General features: G+C 40.9%; 1 protein-coding gene across 7 annotated transcripts in view; it reads left to right on the forward strand.

Annotated features, from left to right (window-relative positions):
- Nucleotides 1-23,157, forward strand: part of si:ch73-287m6.1 (RIMS-binding protein 2) — a 177,105-nt gene that overhangs the window by 30,495 nt on the left and 123,453 nt on the right. The window contains exon 1 of one of the 7 annotated variants that reach the window (XM_034193039.1): nt 22,043-22,239. The exons of 5 other annotated variants lie outside the window; for them this stretch is intronic. The gene's annotated coding sequence lies outside the window, so the exon portion shown is untranslated. Of the gene's footprint in view, nt 1-22,042; nt 22,240-23,157 lie in introns of those variants that run through there. One more of the 7 variants, XM_034193038.1, reaches the window with a different exon arrangement.

Genomic DNA, 23,157 nt, shown 5'->3' on the forward strand with positions numbered 1-23,157 from the left:
ATTCTGCCCATAATTGAATTTTGCTCAGACAATGTTCTTTCAGATGGCTCAAGTTGTCTCCTTAATGACATTATGCCCTATTTCTCCATGCCATTCCTTCTGCTTCCTTATACTGAAGGGAAACTGGCGAGAGATGAAGCACGTTTCACACTGCTTTAGTATCAGCGTTGAATGAGTGCAAAAGAGACGAATATAATAAATCCTGCAAATAAATAAAATGAAATATATTAAAATCCCATGTACATACAGCATTCTAATCCAATTACATTTTTTCTGCAAATCTGATTGGTTTATCGTGTGAGATTTCAGACCATAAAATATCACGTGGACGGTGGCAAAATATTAAAACGGTTTCACATTTGATGTGTTACTCTGCGTTGCTGCGTTGCTGTAAATTGTCAGGTGGAGGTGATTTAATATATTATGAAATTCCGATTCCGAAGAATGTTTGGCACATAGTAACATTAGATTATTATTAACATTAATAATTGAAAACAAAACCAAACAAATGCTGTAACTCTAAAGCCGCGTTCACATCGGGCGCGACGCGAGCGTCAGCGGTGACAGGTTGCCATGTCGCACCGATGCACTGTGGAGCCAAGCCACACTACGTGATGCGATGGACGCGAATGAAGCGATTTTGAGCGATTGGCGTGTTTGTGGCGCAATATCGTGTCGTGTCGCGCCGCATTGCCCTCCTCCCCAAGTTGAAAAATCCGAAGTTTTTCATCTTGTCGAGCTGCGATGACCAATCAGGGACTGGATATGTAGTGACGTGGAGATGTCTGGAGTTTGACTGAGTTGGATGTGAACATGTCCTGTTCTGGTAGCAGCCTGTGAGCAGGACTTATGTCCCTTTTGTCCTTTATTTCACAATTATAACAGAGTTTTTGGGGGAAGAGCGAGCTGCAGCCCCTTAGCAGTGGCAGTGGACAGTTTTTTCTTGTCCTATGTGCACGCGCGAGCGAACTGTCCATGAAGATTATTTTATTTATTAACTACACAGATGTATAATAAAACAAATGGTGACTGGTTTATAAACACAATTATGACAGAGTGCGAGCAGCAGCACCGCAGCAGCGGACAGTTTTTTTTTTTAATTGTTCACATGTGCGCGCGTGAATGGGACAGGAGGTCCTCAAACTGGGTCCTGCAGAGGCGGAAGGACCATTGAAAGCGGCCGTCATCCAGACGCAGCTCCTGCAGCAAATAATGATACTCCCTGAATTGGGAACATCTCATGAGGATGTTGTGAACCCAGGGACGGCATCGCTGGCGACGTTTGTCAGCTTTCCACAACAATTAAGAGCACAGCAACTTGCTCTGTGTGATCAAAGTCCGTCATGTTAACTTGACTGACAACCGGAGCTGGCGAGCGGAATGGAAGCTCCTTCTATTTGGTGGCACACTGGGGTGAATTTTCGCAGCGAAAGCAGAGCAACACACCGGGCGATGATGGCGACGGACGCGAATTTGTGGCATCCTGTCATAGGGCCGGCATAATGAGTCATAGGTTGCAGGCTTTGCTTGGTGGTAACCACTAAACACTCAGCTGTCTTGAATCCCTTTACTCTGTTCTGTTCATATTCTCTCACAGTCCTTCTTTCCTTCTACCCGCTGCTGTTTTCCCCCGTAGTTCCATCCATATTACTCTCTTTCACCTTTATCACCTTTGCTTTAGCTCCCCCTGTCCTTACTGGCCGCGCCCAGTCCCAGGGTTGACTGAGGACACTTCTGGCCTGTGCAGCCTCACTTTAACAGAGATCTAAGCAGATTTGATGCTTGCTCTGGAAAAACCATGCCAGCCCTCTAATCAAATTTCACTCATTTTCTGGGACTTCATTCCACATACAAAATTTGAGATGAGCTATACCTTTGTCTCCCTGAGGACTGAATCGTATTTAAATAATGACGGCAGTGTAATTTAATGTTGTTTTGTTAACATCCTTATCCGGAGTCTGTGTTTGAACTGATCATTTCATACCATACTTTTCCTGCCTGTTATCCCGGAATGTTTAGATATTATAAAATTCTTTTCATTTCCCACAAGTGCCACAGTTGCAGTTGAAGTGGATGAATTTTGGGTAAGGAGATTAAATTCTTACACAAATTCTCTACTTTGACCTCTGTCAACCAGCAAAGCAGCACAATCACAATTCTGACTTTTATCCCCATCAGAGCTTTGTGACATCATAAGCCAAAATGCAAACCTGGCACATAATCTCTACCTCTTTTTTTAATGAACTCGAATGAAAAAATTTTAAGGTAGGTTTAATCACCGGTGTCGTAGACGGATCTGTCTGCCCCTAAAAATTGGTCCGCCTTGCCTCCACTGCGCATGCGTCAGTGTGCATGCAGCACGTGTGACACGGAATGTCTTCACCCAAAGAGATCAAATAGATTAATGGGATTATTAACCTTCAGATGACAAGGTAAAACCTCTTAAATTATTATAAAGTCAGTTTTAAGCAGAAACGAGGCGATATTCCATGACGTTTTGAAACGATGGACGCCCAGTGAACGCATCAGCCAACAGCCCATGTAGCCGTGGTGCTCTGATCACTGTTGTACAAAAGCTTCATCTATCTGTTGCTGAGATAGATGATGACTGGAGTGCAGTTTGAAGCAGAAACAAGGTGATAATTGGTGAACTGCGGCGGCATGTGCAGTGAAGGCAGTTTTAGGGGGGACCCTTCGGTCTGCGACATAATAATAATAACCAATACATTATTTGTCAGTATATAAGTTGCACTGGTGTATACGTCGCAGGACCAGAAAACCCTGTGACTGAGACTCTTGAAAATATGGTATTCAGAACTTGGAAATATATATATATATTGGCTGATGTAATCGCACGTGATTCAAATCCATATAGTTTTTGAAAAAAATAAAAAGGTACGATACTTTTCTCACAGACCTCGTATATACACTCAACAAAAATATAAACGCAACACTTTTGGTTTTGCTCCCATTTTGTATGGGATGAACTCAAAGATTTAAAACGTTTTCCACATACACAATATCACCATTTCCCTCAAATATTGTTCACAAACCAGTCTAAATCTGTGATAGTGAGCACTTCTCCTTTGCTGAGATAATCCATCCCACCTCACAGGTGTGCCATATCAAGATGCTGATTAGACACCATGATTAATGCACAGGTGTGCCTTAGACTGCCCACAATAAAAGGCCACTCTGAAAGGTGCAGTTTTGTTTTATTGGGGGGGGATACCAGTCAGTATCTGGTGTGACCACCATTTGCCTCATGCAGTGCAACACATCTCCTTCGCATAGAGTTGATCAGGTTGTCAATTGTGGCCTGTGGAATGTTGGTCCACTCCTCTTCAATGGCTGTGCAAAGTTGCTGGATATTGGCAGGAACTGGTACACGCTGTCGTATACGCCGGTCCAGAGCATCCCAAACATGCTCAATGGGTGACATGTCCGGTGAGTATGCCGGCCATGCGAGAACTGGGACATTTTCAGCTTCCAAGAATTGTGTACAGATCCTTGCAACATGGGGCCGTGCATTATCCTGCTGCAACATGAGGTGATGTTCTTGGATGTATGGCACAACAATGGGCCTCAGGATCTCGTCATGGTATCTCTGTGCATTCAAAATGCCATCAGTAAAATGCACCTGTGTTTTTCGTCCATAACAGATGCCTGCCCATACCATAACCCCACCGCCACCATGGGCCACTCGATCCACAACATTGACATCAGAAAACCGCTCACCCACACGAAACCACACACGCTGTCTGCCATCTGCCCTGAACAGTGTGAACCGGGATTCATCCATGAAGAGAACACCTCTCCAACGTGCCAAACGCCAGCGAATGTGAGCATTTGCCCACTCAAGTCGGTTACGACGCCGAACTGGAGTCAGGTCGAGACCCCGATGAGGACGACGAGCATGCAGATGAGCTTCCCTGAGACGGTTTCTGACAGTTTGTGCAGAAATTCTTTGGTTATGCAAACCGATTGTTTCAGCAGCTGTCCGACTGGCTGGTCTCAGACGATCTTGGAGGTGAATATGCTGGATGTGGAGGTCCTGGGCTGGTGTGGTTACACGTGGTCTGCGGTTGTGAGGCTGGTTGGATGTACTGCCAAATTCTCTGAAACGCCTTTGGAGATGGCTTATGGTAGAGAAATGAACATTCAATACACGAGCAACAGCTCTGGTTGACATTCCTGCTGTCAGCATGCCAATTGCACGCTCCCTCAAATCTTGCGACATCTGTGGCATTGTGCTGTGTGATAAAACTGCACCTTTCAGAGTGGCCTTTTATTGTGGGCAGTCTAAGGCACACCTGTGCACTAATCATGGTGTCTAATCAGCATCTTGATATGGCACACCTGTGAGGTGGGATGGATTATCTCAGCAAAGAAGTGCTCACTATCACAGATTTAGACTGGTTTGTGAACAATATTTGAGGGAAATGGTGATATTGTGTATGTGGAAAAAGTTTTAGATCTTTGAGTTCATCTCATACAAAATGGGAGCAAAACCAAAAGTGTTGCGTTTATATTTTGCGTCGGTTGACGTTGTTACTGTTGCTAAGCAACAGGCTAGTCACAGTTAGGCATACATACCTGCATCTGACTTTCCTATATAACACCAGAATTGGGTGTGGGTGATGGACAAACAAAGAGAGAATCACAGTACAATCTGAAAAGTGTTTATCTGCCTGAATGTTTGTTTGTTCTTCTATTCAAGTGGGTGAGGTTCAAGGTAATTGGGATCAAATGTCAGATTGTCATAGCAGGTACTGTCTTCATGCCTACAGCTACAAATTATAGTCGTACTATAATTTGAACAAAGTTGTCTGTGTGTCTGTTTATCCCCTCCCCGCCCCCTCATCCCAGGTTTTTTTTTTTCTACTCTAATGGCATAAGGTGGGTTCTTGGACTTGTCCAGCCAGGGTCGAATTTGCCAAATGTTAATCTTTAGGGTCAAGGTCATCAGGTGAAAAGGCAAAATGTAAGATTTTTACTTAGATTTGCACTAACTTTGGAACACATATGAATTGGGGGGGTCCAGAACCTTCCAGTAAGGTGAAATTTGCCAAAGGTCAGTCATCGGGGCCAAGGTCATGTTTACGGGTCTATTTGCTGGCCTACACTTGACAGGTCCTTTTGCAGATTTCTACCAAACTTGGTAGGTCAGTGGAAAGTCAACCTGCAAATAGCCATTAAAGAATTCATTTTGTTCAAGGTCAACCTGATGTGGACCAAATGTGGCGCACACTTAAGTGGATCCCAAAATTGCTCTGGTGCAGCCATTTGGGTGAAGGTCAAGTCTGACTGCCACAGCCCTTACTGTTTTCATGCCCATTGGTACGACTACCTAAATGCATACATCTGCAGCGGTCTCGAGTATATGCATTTGTAACTGAAGCCGGACGCACCGTACATGTTGTTGGGCGTGTGAATCGTGTCTGAAGACGCTGTTGCATCAGAGGGAGAAATGTGCTAAAAATACGGCACGATCAAAATGTAAGGGCCCTCTTGGAATTAATTGAAAATCCCCTTAACCGGATTTAAAATCATTTTGGAGCCTAACAGTGGTATAGCTTGCGCTCGCACAGGCTCATACACATGCATGAACACGCGTGAGCCCTCACACATAAGCTGATGTCAATATGTTATAATTAGTCACTGTGACAAGGCGGTGCCGCGTCGCGCGCGGTGAGTACTGTAGTTAAAGGCTAAAAGCTGTGAAACTGTGAGGATTACAGTTGGAACAGACAAAATAATTGGCTGCTTGGGGATGAAATTTAACTTTAGATTTCATGGCTGCAGAATGCAGTTGTTTGGGAGGAAGTAAACATGTAAAAATAAAAAAATGATGTCAACTTAAAGGGCACGATTAGTGTAAATACCAAAGGAACCGTTGCATTTACTGTCGTTTCTTGGCTTTGTTCTTCTATCAGGATCTGCGCCAAAATTGAACCACAAAATTGAACTTCTTTGAAAATCTTTTATAGTCCCATATGCTATCATGCAATGAAAACAAAAACAAACAAAACAACACCAACAGCTTTATCCTCGGTTTCCTCCTATTATGCACATGAACTTAGGCTAATCTTTTAATCAAATTTTGTGAAATTCTGTTTTCTAATTTGGGATAATCCTTAAAGCATTACCAAAAACACCTTGATATATTTGCATATTAATGAGGATGAAGGATTGGAGTGATTTGTCTTGAGACTGTGATGACTCAATAACAGCAGATGAGAGATATTTGATACCTATACCATAGGTATCCACTGGGGAGTAGCTGTACTGGGTTGATTTTAAAGTTGTTTGATGCTTATATTTGCTGACGATGAAGGATGAAGTGGTTTATTTTGTTAACATGGGAATAACTCATACCTATACTGTAGATATCCATTGAGAAGAAGATACATTGATTAGATCTGAGTAGTTTGGTGCATATATTTGCATATTAATGATGATGAAGGATGAAGTGATTTGTTAACATGGCAATAACAGTACATTGTAGACAACTTATACCTATATTGTTGTTGTCCATTGGTAAGTGCAGTGATTAGATTTTAGAGTAGTTTGGTGCATTTATTTGCATATTAATGAGGATGAAGGATGAAGTGATTTGTCCAGTGAACATTGTGACAATAACCAGTGGTGGGCACAGATAACCAAAAAATTAACTTCAATAACAGATAATCAGATAACTGAAAAGTTATCTTTTATAAAGCTAAACTGATAAACCACCCAAAAATGTATCAGAAGTTACAGATAACCGATAACCGATAAATTCTAGTATTGTCTCCGGTACACTTGCAACTACTAACAAGCTGATCTGGAGTTTTAACACCACAATCAATTCTGGTAGCATCAAAAGTGACAACAGACCCAAACAATGAGTCAGCACTTCTGTCTTTGAGCGTCCTGCCCCCTGCTGGAAGCTCCTGTTTACTACATGGCTTCCAGCACAGAAGCAAGCTGAGAGGAGCCACAAAGGTCAACTCTCTACTCAATCATAACACTGTTGTCAGGTCTTGGAAAATAAAGCATTGCTGACTTATGGTTTGGTGTATAAATAAAATTAATACTGATAGAATAACTCCATTAATGTCAATTCTGTCATTTGTACAAAGTTAATATATAACATATATCTTTTAACCCCCTGGGGTCCGAGGGCATTTTTTGTACAGTTCACTCGCCTGTCATAAATGTTTTATTATTGCTGTTAACAGCTCTCCCTGCATCCCACAATCAAGTTTTATATCTCTTTTTTTCAGGACAACCTGTGCTTTCAGAATATATATGTTTTTGTTGTGTTTTATAAGTCTAATAAAGGTTTACAATCAAAAATAGGCAAGGAAAAAATAAATCAAAATAAAGTGAAAAATAATTTTCCACACACATTTATTCAAAACACACAGCAAACTATAATAAACAACTGTTTTGACACTTTATAAAGGTAATTTGAGGTCTTGTGTGAAAGACTGAACAACAAAAAGGTTCAAACAATAAACAAAAATGCACATTTTGAACAATATATACAAAATGGTCTATGCGTTTTGTTGTCCATTGATATGGTAAACAGTGCTTTACGCAGAGAAAGCAACAGAGTTATCCAGTAACATTCACAAGCAAACTAGTGGAGCAATCCTGATAGTTACACACTCTTTGTTTGCGCACGTGAGATTGTCATCAGAGGCTCTCCGTGTGCTCCTGCTTTCACTGATCGCTGTGCGTAATGGCGCAGGGTGCACTGAGTACATACTAATAGTATGTACTCATTGGAGCACCCAGGGGGCTATTCAAACGGGTCAACTAGTAACATATCACTCCTGAAAACGATCTTTGGCTTTTCACGTGAGGTAAATCTGCCCTACGATTGGATTTTGGAAAACCATGTGATGGTGAACCAATTACTCACATTGCGCATGTCATCACACAGCTTCTATGAGGAGTACAAAGATGGCCGATGGCTGGCTCGAAAGTCCGTGGAGTTAACTTTTCAGCAAAAAAAAAAAAAAAAAAGTAAGTTTCTATCTCATATCATTCAAAAGTTATTTATAATTTAGTAAAGCTTGGTCTTAGCTGCTGTATACGACGGCGTCGGCCCCAGAGGGTTAATGTTGAATTCTGAAGTTTTGTAACAAACACAGACAGATCGCAAAGGATTCTGGGTAAAATGTGCCTCCACTAACACTGATTGGTTGACTCATTCATTGTATGTAAACCAACACGTTAATGTGAGGTGTGTCGTGTGTTGGTGTTTACAGATAAATGTGCTTTTGTAAAATATTCCATTTTTTTATTTGTAAAAAAGGCATTTTCAAAGAAATTTCCGGGTCGCAACAAAGATGGCAGCTTGAGATCTGTGCTCGCCGACGGTTTCACAAATTAACCCTGATAACCCCTGAGATAAGTCAAAAGTAAGTGTTTTGTAAATGCGATGATGAACAGGGTTAGCACAAGAAGTGGTAAAATGTGGCCGCGACAGTAAATCCTGATGAAGGCATGCTACAAAGCGATGCTAGCTGAAGTAGCTCCCCAACTAGCGGGACGAATGAGGACGAAGACACCAGCCTGTGCGGCATATTGAATGAACTGCGGGACTTCAGGCGAGATAATAAACACCAACTCACAGAGATTAAACAAGAACTACACAAGACGAACGGCAGGCTGGTGGAAGCTGAGACACGAACTGACGAAGCAGAAACAGCATTACAAGCGGTGTCAACGCTACTAAAACGGCTCTCACAATGCCAGGCTGACATGGATGCTAAACTGATCGATCAAGAAGGACGGGCTCGCAGAGACAACATTCGAATATACGGCATACCAGAAGGCGCAGAGGGGAACAATATCCCCTCTTTCCTGGAAAACCTATTGAAAGAGTTACTGGGATTTCCACCAGACACAGCTCAAAATTGAGAGAGCACACAGGGCTCCGGTGCCCAAACCCACTGACCCACTGAAAAGGTGATCCGGAGAGCCTGGCAAAAAAGAGAGGTTTTCTACAACAACACCCGCTTCTACATAGACCATGACTATCCATCTGCAGTCCTCAAGAGACATGTGGAATATGCAGAAGCAAAGAAAGTACTCAAGGAATGGAAAATTAAATTCCAGACCCCCTACCCAGCATGACTGAGTGTTTTTTATAATGATGGTACCCGCCTGTATCAGAACGCAGCAGAGGCGACAGAGGACATGGCTTCCCGCGGTTTTCCGGTGACCATCATCCCAGCCCCAACCAATACGGATCAACAAGAGACCCAACTCTTATCTACATGGCAAGTGGCAGTGCGCCATCAGGTCGGAGCCAAGAATACCACCGCTACCACACTGCAAAAGAAAAAAGCCCCTCACCTGCAGTACAAAGAGAAACTCCAGGAGTTCAGACGTGATCCTCCTCCAGAGTGAGGGACATCAAACATCTTATCAAGTAAAAGATATAAATAAGTCTGCTCCAGTTCACATCTTATTTCATTAGATTTATGGACCAGATAGTCTAATTTTATTTTGGACTTAAAGACTCTTATAGACTAGGCTGATTTTAATTGCCTGGATACCTGAAGCCTCATATGGTTCATTCTGATTTCATTTAAAAACCTTTATTATTTACCTTAAACTGTGTTAAATGGTCAGGACACAGAAAATTAAGCCATGACTGTAGAAGTTATGCAGTCATCTCAAAGGGCCCTACTCTTAATGAAGAGCTGGACATCCCTTTATGGGGGGTCTAACATCTCGACCCCCTCAGAGGCTAATGCAGAAAGAGCCTCAACATTGGAAGAAAGAAACTCTAAAGAATGTAAAGACATTTTGCTAAGTTTTGTGTTACTGTTCCTACTGAACTATGTTCATCTCTCGCTGTTCACGAGAGTTTCTGGGATGTATGAGGTTATAGAATCTATTCATGATGTAGGGGAAACCCAACCACATGCAATACAAATAGAACATTATAGCTAATCAAAATATTAAAATTGTTTCATTCAATATAAATGGGGTACTGAACCCAATTAAGAGAAGCAAGATATTGAGTAAAATGAAAAATGAGAATGCGCATATTGTGTTTTTGCAGGAAACTCACCTCAGTTCTGTAGAACATGAATCTCTGGCAAAATAGGAGCTCCAATAACCCTTCTTAATGTTTATGCGCCTCCTGGCAGTGACATAAGTTTCTATAGAAAAATCTTTGACCTAATGATGGAGGCAACGGGCATACTTATATGTGGGGGAGACTGGAATATATGCCTCAATCCCAAACTGGATGGTTCCAAAGACTCTGCCCAAACCCCCATACACAAGAAGATCAAGATTCTTATGGCAGAGCTGGGAGTAATTGATCTCTGAAGAGACTTCTACCCAACAACCTGAGACTACACACACTACTCCCATTCACATGCTGTCTACTCCAGAATAGATTACTTTTTTATTTTCAAAAAAGATCGCCATAGAATACATGACTGTGAGATAGGTAATATCGACTTGTCAGACCATGCACCCCTCTCCATGTCACTGCAAATAAATAACAATCCTGGAATCTTATTATGGAGGTTAAATACAAGTATTCCTAAAAGTGAACAATTTAAAACAAAAATCAAAGAAGAAATCAAACACTATATGGAGGAAAACAATAATGGAGAAGTTGGCCCAGAAATAGTATGGGATGCACTAAAAGCGGTCCTCAGGGGGAAAATGATATCTTTTTACGCATACCAAAAGAAGCAAAGGCAGTTAAGATTATCAGAATTGAATAAAGAACTAAAAGAACTTGAAATAAAACATAAGAAGGGATCTAACCAAAACCTCACTTCAAAACTGAAAGAAGTTAGGAATGAAATTAACACCCAGTATACACAAGAAATACAAAAAAAAACAAAAAAAAAAACATGATTTATATAAAACAAAGTATTATAAATCTGACCCCCAAATTTCTAAGCTACTGGCAAGGAAATTTAAAAAACAACAGTCAGATAACACAGTCTACAAAATTAGGGACCCACACTCTGAATTATTACTATATAAGCAAAACGAAATGCAGATGGCATTTCAAAATGGGGGAGGTGATGGTCTAGTGGTTAAGGTGTTGGGCTTGAGACCAGAAGATCCTGGTTTCAAATCCCCGCCTGACTGGAAAATCACTAAGGGCCCTTGGGCAAGGTCTTTAATCCCCTATTGCTCCCGGTGTGTAGTGAGCGCCTTGTATGGCAGCACCCTGACATCGGGGTGAATGTGAGGCATTATTGTAAAGCGCTTTGAGCATCTCATGCAGATGGAAAAGTGCTATATAAATGCAGTCCATTTACCATTTTACCATTTACCAAAAACTACTACAAACAATTATATACCCAACCAAAATTAGAAGAGGAACAGAGAATAGAGCAGTTTTTAACATCCCTTAACTTACCCACTCTATCAGAAGATCAAAACAGAAAATTAATAGCTAAAATAACAAAAGAAGAGCTGAACAGTGCGATTTCAAGGTTAAAAACAAACAAATCACCAGGGCCAGATGGGTGCCCTGCTGAATGGTATAAGAGCTTCAGAGCCGAGTTAACACCAAACCTCCTTAGTATATTTAACACAGCTTTAAAAAAGGGGAAAATCCCGCCAACCTGGAGAGAACTACAATTTCGGTCATTCCGAATGAGTGGGAAAAGACAGATAGATTGTGGATCATTTAGACCAATCTCTGTCCTGAATACTGACTACAATTGTACACATCATAATTGCCAAGAGGGTTAAAGAGGTTCTTCCTTACTTATACAGACAGACCAGATGGGCTTTATTCCCCGAGACAAACTCATGATATAATTAGACGCTCTACTCCATATTATAAACTATATACAAGGACATAAAACTCAGGCCTTATTGCTAAGACCTTGATGCAGAGAAGGCCTTTGACCTCGGTGAGATGGAAATTTTATATAGACTCTCGAGAGATTTGGCTTTTATAAAGAATTTATTCGGGGAATCAGCAGTCTATACAGTAATCCATCTGCCACGAATCAAATAAATGGTCATCTCTCAGAACACAATTAAACTAGAGCGAGGCACTAGACAAGGTTGCGGACTGTCACCCACTCTTATTCGCACTTGTATAGTAGAACTGCTTACTCAATGGATTAGGCAAATTGACAATATTAAAGGTATTACCATAAATGGAAATGAACACAAATTGCACTGTACGCGGACAACATCCTAATATACCTAAAAGACCCCGCTCACTCATTTCCTGAACTATTCAAGCTCCTAGATAGTTTTGGTAAATACACGGGATATAAACTGAATGTTCAGAAAACCCAAATCCTAACACATAATTATATTCCATCCAAACAAATGAAGGACAAATTTGATCTGAACTGGGACAAAGACTCAATGAAATATCTAGGTGTACTGTTTCCAAAGGACATTACTACATTAGCAAAGACTAACTATGACCCACTCCCTTACTAGAATAAACTAGATATACAAAGATGGAACTCCAACCCCTTTATGAACCTTACTCAAAGGGTGGAGACCATAAAAATGAATATACTCCCGAGATTTCTTTTTCTATTCCAGGCCCTCCCAGTTTAAATAACCACAAAACAATTCTCTGAATGGGATAATATATTTTCCAGATTCATTTGCAGGGCAAAAAACAAGGGTAAGGTTTAGAACACTGCAACTATCGAAAGAGAGAGGAGGAATGGTCTGTACCAAATTTAAAGGATTATTTTTTCTCATCCCAAATTAGACCATTGATAAATTTGTGTAATCAATACTACCAGGCCAGGTGGAAAGACATTGAAATGTCACTCATTAAAAACCCCCCAATTCAGGCAATATTGGGTAACAAAGACCTAATAAAGAATTTAATTTCAAATTAAAATCTGGAACTCTGTTAAAGATACATATAAATTACATGACAAGTTAGGAATAATTAGATGGTGCGCCTACGACCCTGACTTCAAACCGAATCAACTGGACTCTAGATTTAAATGCTGGATAATCAAGGGAATATCATTTCACTCGATAACAAATAAAGGACAATTTAAAAGTTTTGAGACTCTGAAAAGGGAACATTCTCTGGAAAAGCAAGACTTTTACAGATATTTACAACTACGTAATTATTTTAACCAGGTGATTAGAAATTTTACAGTGGACCCTGATGATCCAATACTAAAAGAGGTATTACGTGCTTATTCATCGGAACGAGGCAAGGGTATGATATCTAGACTATATAAGAGGTTTATGAATAAAAAAATCTTATTCTACAGATTATATTAAAGATAACTGGGAGAAGGAATGTAATTTGAAATTTCGAGAGAGAGGAATGGGACAGTTACTGTGAGTTTCAATGGAAATGCACCCAACTCACATACATGAAGAGAATTTGCAATGGAAATATCTAATCAGATTCTTTGTGACTCACAAGCAGAAAGTTCACTTTGCAGGAGGAGACCCATTGTGTGGAGGTTGTGCGGGAGCCGGATGCTAATCACTGGCATATATTTTTGGGAATGTCCAGTAATTTTAAGTTTTTGGTTTGAGATACACAAAATATTAGAAAACATGTTCCATATAAAAATACCATTTCATTTCAAAACACTTATTATGGGAGAAGTTAACTTTCTCACAGGCCAATTCAGCAAATACTTATTTGGTGTTTTGATTTCTGCCGGCAAGAAAAACTATCACCCGACACTGGCTACATCCCGACCCCCCCACAATAGAAGGAATGGATGGATATTGTTAATGAAATTTATATAATGGAAAAGATTACTTTCTCACTCCATCTACAAATGAATAAATTCACAAGGTCATAGTCAAAATAGGTCTCCTATAACGAAAGGTATAGGCACATCCTACAGACTTAATAAATTAAATCATCTCTTCCTACTCTGCCCTTAACATCATTGGCTAATTTTCGTTGGTTTAAAAAGGATTGTTCGGGTCTTGTATGTACTATATACATATCTCAAAGTGAAAACAATATAACTGTATAGTCCCTAAAAAAAGAATCCACTTCTGTTATTAGCCCATACATCCCCTTTTAATTGATTGTTTATTGGGTAGTATTTCTTCTTCTTCTTAGTGCCCTTTTTTTTTCCCTCTCTCTCTCTTTCTTGGTCTTGTCCTTTTACAAATATACAAATACATGTTGCAGTTTTGTTCTCACCACTTATTAACATTACACAGTAATAGTATTGTTACTAACAGCAAGGTTTTTTTTATGCTGTTTTTTTTTCTTTTCCTTTTATTCCTTTCTTCTCCGGATGACCAGTATTGGCTGTGTAATGTGATCTATGAATAATAATTTTCCAAAAAAAAAAAAAAAAAGGAAAAAAAGACAAGTTGTAATTAGACAACCATCTGATATAACCGGTGTCAAAATAAATAATAGAACACTGCCATGATCTACTGGTGCCAGATGTTCAGTACTTAAGCTGGTTTACACTGTGCGAGTTTTGTCCCTTTTTCAGCTGATTTTTCATTGTGCAAGAATTTTTTGGATCACACAGAGTTTTCAGGTTAATCGTGCATCCTGCGTCCTTCAGACGTGACGTTAATTTAAGTACCTTGTCCGAAATTAGTTCGGTTAAAATTTGAACCTAAGTTAAAAATGTATGCCTCTGGATGGACTTGGGTGATATTGCCAGCTATCAGTATGGGGTTAAAAGAAATTAGGTTTTTTTTGTGTGTGTGTCCAGTTCTCCTTTGACTGCAAAGGATAGAGCGGTTTCTTCTAGAAGCAGCTCTCGTCTGTTTGCAGAGGGTAGAACTACACATCTGCTAGGAAACATTTAACAGGTAGGTGCCTCAACTGATTTAAAATTTTATAAATGTTTTGTAGCTGTTCAGCTTTGTTTACCATCGGAAGATAATTAGTCCGATAATGGTTTTAAAGTTATCTGAAAAGATAATCCGATAATGAAAACATTATCTTCGATAGTTATCGGAATTATCGGAACTGTGCCCACCATGACAATAACACATGGCACACACTTGATACCTATACTGTAGGTATCCACCTGAGAAGCAGATACATTGATTTGATCTGAGTTGTTTGGTTTATATATTTGCATATTAACGAGGATAGAGGGTGAATTGTGTTGAAAAATGATCATTATAACACATGATGGCCACTTGAAACTGATACTGCAGGTATCTTTGGTAAGTAGGTGCAGTGATTAGACTTTAGAGTTGTTTGTTGCATATATTTGCATGTTAATGAGGATGAAGTGATTTTCTAACAGCAATTACTTGAGAATGCTTTGTGATAGACACTTCAGAATGTGAATATGTTATGGTGACACAAATGGAATGAGAGAATCTATGCTAATTGGGGTGCCAATTTGTGCGAATCAATTCAACAGCTATAACTTAAGCATGCTCTATAGGAGACGTTTCAGATGTATATGATGACATACAGGAATATGCTAATTAGGGTGCTGATTTACAAACACTACATATTTTAAATAAAATATAGAGTGCCTAAAAAATAAATATATTACTAGCTGAGGTACCCGGCACTGCCCGGGTTAACCTGTTTTAGACATAAGCCAAATGCCAATCATTTTAAACAAAACAGTTGCCCACCATTTGTTTTTGTAATGCTGATGTCTTATAAATAATGAATGAATGAATGAATGAGTTTATTCGGCACACAGTTCAACAACAAAAACAAAAAACTCATAACAAAGCAACTTTACAAAAGTCCTGCGTGGCCGAAAGGGTGAGGGCAGAAGCAGAGCTTATAAATACCCACCCCTTATACTAAAAAATAACAAACATATATTACAATCGTTAATGGGCTAAAGTTTGTTCAGCAGAACTATAAGAGGTGGACTCCCCAAACTAAGTGGAAATACTTGGTTAAAAGACAAATACATTTGAAGGCAGACTTTGTTTTGTAATCAAATTTATAACAAAATTACACACAAAGGTTGGTAACAGTAAATGTACGAGGTTTATTAGAAAAGTATCCGACCTTATTATTTTTTTCAAAAACCATATGGATTGAATCACGTGTGATTACATCAGACATGCTTGAACCCTCGTGGGCATGCAAGAGTTTTTTCACGCCTGTCGGTTACGTCATTCGCCTGTGGGCAGTCTTTGAGTGAGGAGTCGCCCACCCTCTCGTCGATTTTTTTCATTGTTTAGGAATGGCTCAGAGACTGTTGCTTTGTTTGATCAAAATTTTTTCAAAATTGTAAGGCACAACTGAGTGGACACCATTCGATAAATTCAGCTGGTTTTCGGTAAAAATTTTAATGGCTGATGAGAGATTTTGGTCTGGTAGTGTCGCCGTAAGGACGGCCCACGGTGCCTGACGGCGATCTGCGCTTCGAGGCGGCAGCGTCTCACCGTTTCAAGTTGAAAACTTCCACATTTCAGGCTCTGTTGATCCAGGAAGTCGTCAGAGAACAGAGAACTTTCAGAAGAAGTCGGCATGAGGAGTTTATTCGGACATTCCATTGTTAACGGACATTTTGTAATGAAAGAACGTGCGGGCAGAGTCGCATGTCGGGCCGGACCCGACCATGGGGGGTCACGACAGGAAAAATACCTCCGTTGGAAACCTTAACGGGCAAGTTGGAACATGCCCAAGCTGTTAAACAATTTCTCAGTTACTCACTTGTGAAAGCCATCAAAAAGCCGCCTGAATTTTACAAATGGTTTTCAACACGGAGGTGTTTTCCTGTCGCGGCGCACACAGATTCGCCGAGTCCGTCACGGAACGACTCGGCGAATTTGCGCGCCCGTCTTTCATTACAAAAATATCCTTAAACAGTGGAATGTCCGCATAAAGTCCTCATGCCGGACCTCTTCTGAATCTCTCTGTTCTCTCACGACGTCCTGGGTGAATTAAGCCTTAAATTAGTATGTTTTCAGGTCGAAACAGGCCGACGACGGCGCCTGGAAGGCGCTGCGGGACATCCAGCTCTGTGGGAAGTCCTTAGAGCTACAGAAACACCCCATATCTTCTCATCAGCCGTTAAACTTTTCACCGAAAACCAGCTTAATTTCTCGAATAGTGTCCACTTGGGATATTTCCTCAACAGGTCCAGAAAAATTTTTGATAAAGCAACGTGCGCCGTCTCGAGCAGCGTGTGAAACAAAGGAATTCAGCCGAGAAGGGCGGGACCACATCTCACTCAAGGCCTGCCCACAGGGAAATGACGTCACCGACACGCGTGAAAAAAACTCACGCATTGCGCACGATGGTTCAAGCATGATTGGTGTATCGCATGTCACTTCAAAACCATAATAGTTAAAAAAAAAAAATAAAAGGGTCGGTTGTCTAATAGACCTCGTACATATCAGTGAATCAAAATTGAGGTAGTGGTGTATTTCACTGTTTTTACATTGCAATTTTACAAACATAAAATGAATGTATTCAGACAGGAAGGCAAACTGGATTGTACAGGACAGTCAGGTGCTTAACAGTTGAGAATATAAAGTAGCTGAAGGAAGGGATTAAATAAACAGAGATGGCCAACACATATACAGGGCTGGAAATTTGAATCTCCCTGGTCATACCCACAGCCGGCTATTTTGGGGGTAATTTTCAGTAAAAAAAAAAAAAAAAAACAGTACCAGTTTGTTCCCCATGTCATGAGGATTCAGAATATATATAGTTTTTAGGACTACATATTATAGTTTGGAAGTTTATCCCGGACAAACAGACAGACAGATAGAGAGACATAGCCCTTTATACGAGGTCTGTCCAAAAAGTATCAGACCTTTTTATTTTTTTCAAAAACCATATGGATTTGAATCATTTGTGCTTGCATGAGCCAACCTTGAACCTTCATGCGCATGCGTGATTTTTTTCACGCCCGTCGGTTGCATCATTCCCCTGTGAGCAGGCTTTGTGTGAGCACTGGTCCTCCCCCCTCGTTGGATTTTCATTGCGAGGAAAATGTCTGAACGATTTGGAGCTTTGCTGCATCAAATTTTTCCAGAAACTATGAGAGACAGCCAGGTGGAAACCATTCGGAAGATTCAGACGGCTTTCGGTGACGATCCTATGGGCATCACACAGATTAAGGAGTGTTACAACCGGTTTAAAGACGGCGCACAATGGCGGAGGGTGCGCTGCGTTCCGAGCGCCCATCGACAGGCTGAAACAACCAAATCATTTCCAAAGTGAATGCTGTGTTGATCCGGGACGTTGTCTGACTACCAGAGAAATTGCAGAAGAGGTGGACATCAGCACTTTTTCGGTACATTCCACTGTTACAGGAGATTTTGTAATGAAAGACATGCGGAATTGGAAGTCTCACAGGACTTGTTGTGACATGTCCAGCTCTTACACAATTTCTCGGATACTCACTCGACTGAAAAGCCACCGAAAGCCGTCTGAATCTTCCGAATGGTTTCCACCTGGCTGTCTCTCACAGTTTCTGGAAACATTTGATTCAGCGCTGCTCCAATCATTCAGACATTTTCCTCACAAAGAAAATCCAACGAGGGGGGAGGACCAGTGCTCACTCAAAGCCTACTCACAGGCGAATGACACAACAGGCGTGAAAAAAATCACGCATGCGCACGAAGGTTCAAGGTTGGCTCATGCAAGCACACGTGATTCAAATCCATAAGGTTTTTGAAAAAAATAAAAAGGTCTGATACTTTTTGGACAGACCTCGTATATATAGATTCATAGTGGATTGTTTGCATCAGCCCAAAAATGGGGCTGCAGAATATCTTAAATATAATGCAATCCTAAAATATCCTGGCCCTATGAGCATTGTGTTCTTTATAATTTGCAGTTGTTTAATTAATTATTAAAATCCTCTTGTCTTACGTACAATCTGTACATGTTCAATAAAGCCCCTCTATCAATCAACCAATCAAAAACAATATTTACGTTTTAACAGCATCTGCAGGAGGCCCTCCATGTGCGTATACATGAGCCTTTGACAAGAGTGGAAGTTGAGCAAATCAAGGAATATTTGTAGATCACCCTCTGTGCATTTGCTGATATTAATGAGACAAATTTAACTCCATAGGAATTTAGCTTTGAGTTAGTGGAAGTTAGTGTGCACGCTAACACCGCAAAATGCCTTGTAAATGATTCCAGAGGTGTTATCAAGTTACAAAAACAGCATCTTCAGTTTTAAAGTGTTTATTTCTTACTAGCTTTTGCATAATATACAACAAAGAGGATATATTTACACACAAATGAAAGAGGTTTGTGGCTAGCTACCATGCCTGTGACGTCACCATGCTAACGTCCGTGAAATGGCTTGTAAATAAGTTCAGAGGTGATACTAGGTTACAAAACAGCGTTTTCTGTTTTACAAGTGTTTATTTCTCACTAGCTTTTACATAATATATGACAAAGAGGATATATTTACACACAAACGAAACAGAGTTTTGTAGCTAGCTACCATGCCTGTGACGTCACCATGCTAACGTCCGCAAAACGTCTTGTAAATAAGTTCAGAGGTGATATTAGGTTACAAAAACAGTGTTTTCAGTTTTAGAAGTGTTTATTTTTCACTAGCCTTTACATAATGGCCTCTTATGGCATCAGACAGTGGACTCATCTCTGTGCTTGTTCTGTTAGACCTCAGTGCTGCTTTTGATACTGTTGACCATAAAATTTTATTACAGAGATTAGAGCATGCCATAGGTATTAAAGGCACTGCGCTGCGGTGGTTTGAATCATATTTATCTAATAGATTACAATTTGTTCATGTAAATGGGGAATCTTCTTGACAGACTAAGTTTAATTATGGAGTTCCACAAGGTTCTGTGCTAGGACCAGTTTTATTCACTTTATACATGCTTCTCTTAGGCAGTATTATTAGACAGCATTGCTTAAATTTTCATTGTTACGCAGATGATACTCAGCTTTATCTATCCATGAAGCCAGAGGACACACACCAATTAGCTAAACTGCAGGATTGTCTTACAGACATAAATACATGGATGACCTCTAATTTCCTGCTTTTAAATTCAGATAAAACTGAAGTTATTGTACTTGGCCCCACAAATCTTAGAAACATGGTGTCTAACCAGATCCTTACTCTGGATGGCATTACCCTGACCTCTAGTAATACTGTGAGAAATCTTGGAGTCATTTTTGATCAGGATATGTCCTTCAATGTGCATATTAAGCAAATATGTAGGACTGCTTTTTTACATTTGCGCAATATCTCAAAAATTAGAAAGGTCTTGTCTCAGAGTGATGCTGAAAAACTAATTCATGCATGTATTTCCTCTAGGCTGGACTATTGTAATTCATTATTATCAGGTTGTCCTAAAAGTTTCCTGAAAAGCCTTCAGTTAATTCAAAATGCTGCAGCTAGAGTACTGACAGGGACTAGAAGGAGAGAGCATATCTCACCCATATTGGCCTCTCTTCATTGGCTTCCTGTTAATTCTAGAATAGAATTTAAAATTCTTCTTCTTACTTATAAGGTTTTGAATAATCAGGTCCCATCTTATCTTAGGGACCTCATAGTACCATATCACCCAAATAGAGCGCGTCGCTCTCAGACTGCAGGCTTACTTGTAGTTCCTAGGGTTTGTAAGAGTAGAATGGGAGGCAGAGCCTTCAGCTTTCAGGCTCCTCTCCTCTGGAACCAGCTCCCAATTCAGATCAGGGAGACAGACACCCTCTCTACTTTTAATATTAGGCTTAAAACTTTCCTTTTTGCTAAAGCTTATAGTTATGGCTGGATCAGGTGACCCTGAACCATCCCTTAGTTATGCTGCTATAGACTTAGACTGCTGGGGGGTTCCCATGATGCACTGAGTGTTTCTTTCTCTTTTTGCTCTGTATGCACCACTCTGCATTTAATCATTAGTGATTGATCTCTGCTCCCCTCCACAGCATGTCTTTTTCCTGATTCTCTCCCTCAGCCCCAACCAGTCCCAGCAGAAGACTGCCCCTCCCTGAGCCTGGTTCTGCTGGAGGTTTCTTCCTGTTAAAAGGGAGTTTTTCCTTCCCACTGTCGCCAAGTGCTTGCTCACAGGGGGTCGTTTTGACCGTTGGGGTTTTTACGTAATTATTGTATGGCTTTTGCCTTACAATATAAAGCGCCTTGGGGCAACTGTTTGTTGTGATTTGGCGCTATATAAATAAAATGGATTTGATTTTGATTTGATAATATATGACAAAGAGGATATATTTACACACAAACAAAACAGAGTTTTGTAGCTAGCTACCAGCCTGTGATGTCACGCTAATGTTCGTGAAATGACTTGTAAATAAGTTCGGAGGTGCTATTAGGTTCCAAAAGCAGCATTTTCAGTTTTAGAAGTGTTTATTTCTCACTAGCTTTTACATAATACAGGCGAGACATCTATATAAACACGTAAAACAAAGCAATTTTGAAGAGACCAGTGACTGATGTCACAGTGCAGCTCTACTGTGATTGGCTGTCACCCGCGTCACTCAAAAACAAAAGGGAACAGATTGACACAGAAAGTGACTTTTTAACCTCTTAAAATATGTCAAGGTCTGTGTCCCAAGAATGTTCCCTGTGAATTTGAAGACCGTGGCAATAATATGACTGAACTTATGCAGAGCACAGACAGACGGACAGACGGATTCAAAGCCTTTGCAATACCCGATGGCCATATTTGATGGCCTCAGGTAAAAACCCAAGACTGCGCACAGGTTACTGATGTGCATTTGTGAGGGCTGCACGCTACGTGCCGTGCCTGAAAGCATGAATCGAGGAGCAGAGGCAGCTGAGAGTGGATGTTTCTGACAGCATCCACATCACGCAGGCTGATGTCATTTCAGACAATTTGGCAGACGAGCAGGAAGGTCCAGACTGTGGCTTTGCAGGGCAACTTTCCAAATCATAGTGCCTCTCCTGTCAGACTCCAGGATGTGTGTTTCTTATCGCTGCTGATACCTCTCCTCTCCTCTCCTCACTGCTGATGCTGATGCGGCTGACGGTTGTAGCAGTGGAGCTGGCTGATTAATTCAACAGAGTGGCTTTCCGCAGCTCGCTGCACACGCGTACAGCTGAGAGAGACGGAGACAGGAGAGAGTGGAGGAGAGAAAACGATGGAGGAAGGCTACTAAGGAGGAGGGTCTTAGGGGGTGGAGAGAGAGAGAGAGAGAGAGAGAGAGAGAGAGAGAGAGAGAGAGAGAGAGAGAGAGAGAGAGAGAGACCTTGTAGTTGATGCTGATGCTGCAGCCGTTTGACTCTTCCCCACCCAGTGAGGGCAGGAGAGAAGGGAGGAGATCAGTGGAAGGAGAAGATGCTCCCGTGCTAGCCGACAGACACGGTAAATACTAACCCTTTATCGCTGCTCCGTTTTCCTCGCGAGTGCTGCTGCATCCCTCCGTCTCCGCATCACTGACTCAGCCGCGCTTATGTCTGATTTAGCTGTGCAGTCCTATATATAGTGCACGGGGGTTAGCATAGCCAAGCAACTGGAGGAAAAGCTGCCGGTGCGACTGCAGGAAGAGAGGCACATGCACGGAGGTGGACAGACGAAGAAGTGCACATTTTGGGGACTTATGAAAGAGGACAAACGTCCAGCATCTGTTTGTTGAGCGGAGCAGTGCCACCTGTTTGGAGATGTGTGGGTGTGCAGAGGGGTGGGGCTGTGATGGCTGCATTTACTATGTCATGTGTGGACCCAACCCAGTGGTGTGCCACATGCACGCTGTTCTTGGGGTAAAGTGACATGTCCACCTGTGTGGACTGACACAGGAGGCTTTGTCAAACAAATGGGTTTTGTCTGTGCGTGGTTTGTGCAGATATGATGTCAGTATGTGTGTGTGTGTGTGTGTGTGTGTGTGTTTACTCTGTTGCCAGACGCTGTAGTAACCTGAGTGTTTCCTGCTTCTTTCCTGCTGATGGGTTGCCAGGTGTTGGTGATGAATATTAACCCGCTGCTAGATGATTGACACCTCTTCCACACCGGATGCTCACACTGTGTTAAATTTGTCTGGTTTAAATAGGATTAAATTCTTGCCATTTGTGAAAAAAAATATTTTTGTTGTTTTAAAAAAGAAAAAGAAAAACAGTAACTAATAGATACATTTTTATTCTATGATAAATTAAATGTATTATTTGTTGATAGCTTTAACACTGTTAAATGCATGGCTAGAATTACAAGGGGTGTGGCAGGGTCTGACTCCCCCAATTAAGACTTGTTCTCCCAATAATGGATAATAAAACAAGAACACAGGGGCTG

This window comes from Thalassophryne amazonica, chromosome 17, assembly GCF_902500255.1.
Source record: "Thalassophryne amazonica chromosome 17, fThaAma1.1, whole genome shotgun sequence".
NCBI classification, from domain to species: Eukaryota; Metazoa; Chordata; class Actinopteri; order Batrachoidiformes; family Batrachoididae; genus Thalassophryne; species Thalassophryne amazonica.